Raw genomic sequence first — 6,000 nt, 5'->3', positions numbered from 1 at the left:
CCAAAATTTAATCCCACATTTGAGGCTAAAGTACATTCCATTAGAAGTGAAGGCCATCTCATTACCAAATTAAAAAGAGTGCGATAAGTACATAAGTAGGTATGTTGGAATAAAGGCATGTCATTTCAAACTTAAAGCAATGCTTCACTTGTTAGTTAATTTCAAATGCACACAACCTATGAAGCTTGGGAATATATAACTCACATAAGATTTGACCAAAAGGGTGCCTCCCATTTATACTTAGCATACCGAAAATCAAGTGAACATCCTCATGAGCCTTCACATCCATTAGGTGGTCAAAGGCCCTTAAAATTTTGAAAACATCAATGGCCGCAAATATTTTAGCCACTCTAAAAGATTTTTGTATCATTCTACATATACATGTTTTAGGAAAAATATTTATTATGCATTTGACAAATTATGAAAATTGAGCCTCTAATCACTAATAATTATGTAATCCCTTTTATTTTGACAATGAACAATCTATAAATTAAAATTAACACTTTTACCTGATTATTAGTTGATTGGCCTCCTCTCTTTACAAAACTTGGTTCAATTTATCCTTTATAATTGAAAACAACCCCACCCACCAACCCTTCCTTTAAAAATTACACTCTTTAAAAATTTATTTAAATTATTATTATAGTTAAAAAGTAATATTTACATTATTGATAAATTAAAAATTTCTCATCATCACAATTTCATGCTCAGATAAAATTGCAAAGATTTCCCTATTTTCATATTCATAAAAAAAACATCCATATCGATGAAATTTCTTAATTTCATAAAATTTTTCATAACTATAGTGTTATTAAAAAAATAACCAACCACAAGGGAAAAATTTTTAAAATGATTATCTCAAGTTAATAGAAATAAAAATAAAATAAAATAGTAAAGAGTGGGTAATTAGACTTCATCATTTTACCATGTAATTTTCCACCCATTGGAAATCTTTTGCGTGAAAAAAATTGAAAATAAAATGCTAACTAAGCAATGGAGTTATGAAGATATTGGATTTTTTAGGATTGGTTATGGGATATCTAAGCAAGGTACTGATCTTGGATGATTATTCTTGTGGGACTAAAGGATTCAATTATTTGAAAATCTGAATCGAATTGTTTCTTCTATTTTATGATCATTGTTTCTAATAGTTTCTCGTTCTCAGTTGCACCAATTGCAGGTAAGCTCAACCTCGATTTATTTTCATAAACATATATAGATGGATACAAATATTATTTATGTTTCTACTCGTGTTATTGTTTCATAACACATGTAGGTATTTCAGCTGAAAGGGGCGACTTTGGCTTTGGTTATGTTATTGCTTTCTCCATTGTAGAGAAACCGTGAGTGGGCAGAAGAATCGATTAAACTATTATTATCACCAAATGAATATTTTATGCCGAGTCATATTAATATAAACTATGCATCTATTCTACTTGAGTTTTGTAAGCTACTAGCAAAGAGTGTACCTCGACATTATTTAGACACGGTGCATGAATGCCCTTGTGTATTTTCTAGACACTATTAGTGTTGCTAATGGAAGTCAATATTTCAATGAAACTAAGGTAAAAACACTATACTGATATTTTTCTCCTTTCTTGCTTGAGCTTGCTAGCAATATTTATTCAAATTTATGTTGTGCAAGTAGGCCATCCTTTGGTAAGGATAAGTCTTCTCACATGATGGAACATGTTAAAGAGGTGCATGATAAACAAGGATAAGATTTTAATACTTTTGTAATACCTTCATGCAAATTCATGGAGGAAATTGGTAGCCCTGTAACATCTCATGTAATTGTAAGTAAAGTTCTACACTTGGAGAAATGTTCTGGAGCAGATTCTTTAATTGTAGTAGGCAATGGATCCCATAAGTGGCTTTGCATAGTATTAAGGTAGCTTATGCATGATATTGCTTGTTTCTCGGAGCCAATAGTAGATATCTTTGTTGAACAAGGGCTATCCACATGTGAGTATTTCCCTTTTGGCTGGGCTCCATTCCTCTTTATTATGAAGGGCCTTTATTCCGTTCCCAATCTTTTGAAATATGACATGGAACATTTTCTATCGATGGCAATCACATGCTGATTAGATTTAAAAAATATTATTCAACATCTACCATTACATGATGCTAGTTTTGGTTACTTGAATATAACTCCCTTCTTGGTTTGGAGTCTAAGAGGTATATAGCAATGGCTATGCTTCCAAAACCATAAGAAGATCATGATGAATAACATGAAATTGTAGTTCAAAAATCTCAACTTCTTGTGGATTCATTTGAGCCACGTTCTTATGTAGAAGTCCACATTTTACAAGGAGGAATTCCTGTGGTGTTTCCAATTGGTCCAAGAGTTTTACGAGAGTGGTTTTCATTAATATGCAAAAAAAAAATTATCCTACAAATTCTCTCTTTTTATGTTGGCAAAAGTGATCGTTTAAGACTTTTCCCCAACCCTAATGAGTGGAAATTTATTATTCTATTTTTTCTTAACCCACTAAATTATGTTATTTATTGCTATACAAGATGTTTGAAATATGATGTAAAATTTTCCTCTCAATTTTATGGACTCTGTAAAAGCATTAAGTAGATATTCAGCTTAGTGAGTTTTATTGCAAGATGTAGCCATGAAGGCATTCACATCCAAGATTTCGTTTTGAAAGTGTTGTTGTCTTTTAACAAGTTGTCCTCAAATTTTAGGTAGATATTGATGTTCGAAAATTTTAGTCCACTGAATAGTTTTTAAATAATTCATATCCTTTAACAGATATCATCTATTTTCATCTAATGTTCCTTTATGATCTTATTCCTGCTAAAATTGTTGGATAAATATGTTTGACTCTCTGATATGTCCTTGTTAATGAAGAAGTTTGCAGTTTGTTAGGTCATTTGAGAAAGTATTGTCAGTGATCCAAAATTAGTGTTCTAATATGTATGTCAAATACAAATATTCTCAAATGTCATGTTCTCTAGATACTGGAAATAGATTCATATATTCTAGACTTAGATCTACTAGGACTCATGCTTGTGACATAATTTGAAGAACTGGGTCCCAAAAGGTCATGGACCATTTTCAAGGAGTTTGGGACTTGGTTGTAAATACCAAATAGTAATAATTGACATTGATATGCTAAATTATTAGTTCAATGTTATTTTGTGACCCTAGTTGCAGAAAAAGTTAAACGATTTTCCAAGGGATTTTTTTATTTACTTGGGAATTCAACACTACAATTTCTTCAAGCAGTAGAAGTTGAAGATATGGATCTAATGTTGTGTGGGAAGGGTCAATATTTATGTGTACAGGATTGAAACAACCATATTGAGTATAATGAATACATTGAAATTGGTGATCAAATTATTTGGTTCTAGTAGGTTTTGTCACTTTTGTTTTTCCTTTTTTTGCATTTTTAATGTAAGTGAAAATTCGTGGATGTCCTATGTATCTACAAGGGGAACTTCATTTTACTTTGATGGAAATATTAGGATTCCAATATTCCACTTTGATTAGACTTTTTTCATTAGTATCTTGGAATAAATCTTGATTCTTTTCTTTCTATATGCCATAAGTTTGTTGTATGTATTAATATTTAATGGAATATATCATTAATTTGACATGGAGTTGGTCAGACATAGGGCACCTATAAAATTTTGATAATTGGGTGCCCAGATACTCCCTACTCTTTTGTTTGTAATTTTACTTCTATTTGGACATGGTTGTTTGTGCTCCTCCATTTTTGTCTGATTATTTGGTTAATGTGAGGTTTTCCTCCTTGGGATAACCTTCTTGTAGGCCTAGGTTTTGGTATGTTTTTGTTTCATTTATGGCTATTAGCTTAGTATTTTTCTAGTTCACTCCAATGGTTATTTATTTCTCATCTTAGTGGGGCCTCTTGCTAACACACCCCTACTTTTGTTATGGGTTTCTCATGATGGGTCTAATCTATAGTTTGCTTGAGCTCTTTTACCTTTAGGGGATATCAATATAAATTTCAATTTCAATTTTTCCATGGTTTGGTAGGTGACATTGGTCATGTGTGCAACAACGAACAATATCGGTGATTTGGGCATGGTTGAAATTGTCATCTCTCTCAAGATGAAAAAATTGTAGAATTCAATTGGATTTATTTATCTTAATCAATAGGAAATCAACTTATTGTGTTTACCCTTTTAATATTTACATGCTTGACCTTCCTCATTCTTATGAATTCTCTAGGTGAATAAGTTCTTCTAGGAAGACCTTCCTTAGTGATTTTGTCAGTTTTTCAATCATATGCTTGAATGATTATGTCACCATATTTTCCAACCTATGATGGTGAACCTAAAAAGTCTTTTATTATGTTTTAACTACTATCCCTAATAATTGTCTTATCATTTCTAATTATATCTCTTTTTCCTTTGTAAGTGACTTGTTTTATTTTTTGATTTTTTTTCATAATTCAACTTAACTTATATAATGAATCATTTATTAATAAATATTATCGATCCTTTTAGAATTGAAACTTTTAGATTGATATGTCTTCTTATTTTGGAATGTGGATTCTACAATTTTCATTTAATTATCTGACTTATTAGCTGGATTGTAGAGACTCAACCTCTAGTAAACATTCTAGAATATTCTTAACAGTGTGCAACAATCAAAGGTTTAGATTTATCTCATGTTTGTGTGTTTTTTGATGTATAATTTTCTAGTGTTGTTCTTTTGTTAACATAAATAATCTTAAAAAATTGTAAAATTTTACATAATATTGATTCACGTCACCTCTCAGTATTATCCTAGTTTCCAACAAGTTATTTATCTTGTTCTTCTAAATTAGGTTAATCAATAAAATGATGGTCTCCATTAGACATTAAATAATTGTTATGATGATAATATGATAGAGTGCTTTATCTTTAAATGTGACATTGTAAATTATAAATATTTTATAATTTTCTTATCTTTCTCTATTATTCAATGTTAGAGACAATATTTTTAACGGGAAGGGATAGGGAGAAGAGAGGTGAATAGGGGAGGAGAGGCATTGGAGAGGATATCAGGAGGAAATAAGAGGATGAAAAGACATACTTGTAGAAACAATGAAGCCACCAATCTCAAAATACAATGATCTCTGGCTGCCCATAAGAGGAGAGATTAACAAAGAAGTTGTAGAGTTACCACAATTTCTACTCAAACTAGAGAGAATCACATATTCAAGGAGAGATGAACCTATATGAGAAAATTTGTATTTTATAAAGGCGGTAGTTAAGGATGAGCTCCTGTGGTGGAAATCAATCGCAATCCATGTCCAATTTCATGGAAAAAAATACAGTTGAAGGGGATCCTTGAGTAGGATATTTATATGCTTGAGGTGAGGGGATAATTAGAGTAGAGGAGTAGGAATAAGGATCATGGATAACAATCATACCTCTAGAAACCATGAAACCAACAACCTTAGAAGGTGATGTTACATGACTGTCCATAAAAGGAAAACTAGACAAAAAGGTAGAGTGGTTTGACACTTGGTACTTACACCAGATGGAGTCACATATCTAGGGAGAGATGAACCTCTATGATAATATTTGGATTTTCAAAAGGGTGTAGCTAAATATGGGACCTTGTGATGGCAATAAACCATGGGATATTTAGCTTCATCGCATAGAAAACAACTGAAGTGAATCCTCAAGTAATCAATTCTTTCAAGTTATTTTGTATCTTGAAATTAAAATTCAATATCTTCCTTGAGACCTTGCTTTGAGATAAATTTAACCTGTATCTAGATGGAACCCTGATCAAGCTTATATTCTGATGATTGCTCCAATTAATGAAGATGGAAAATTTGTTACCAACACATTTCCCAAATATGCTAATAACATTAACATATAACCTTATTGTAATTTAATTCAAATTGAAAGGAACATTTAAATCATTTAATTCATAAGTTAGTTGTACGTGATGTGTAATGTCAACAAAGCAACATGATATGGGTTTTGTAACCTAAAAAATGTTAATTTTTCTTAGGGATATATTGT

The sequence above is a fragment of the Pinus tabuliformis genome, chromosome 5_2, assembly GCF_031772625.1.
Source record: "Pinus tabuliformis cultivar Carrire ecotype Pingquan chromosome 5_2, CPIR1, whole genome shotgun sequence".
In the NCBI taxonomy this organism is placed as follows: domain Eukaryota; kingdom Viridiplantae; phylum Streptophyta; class Pinopsida; order Pinales; family Pinaceae; genus Pinus; species Pinus tabuliformis.
Note: the sequence above shows the minus strand (reverse complement) of the source record.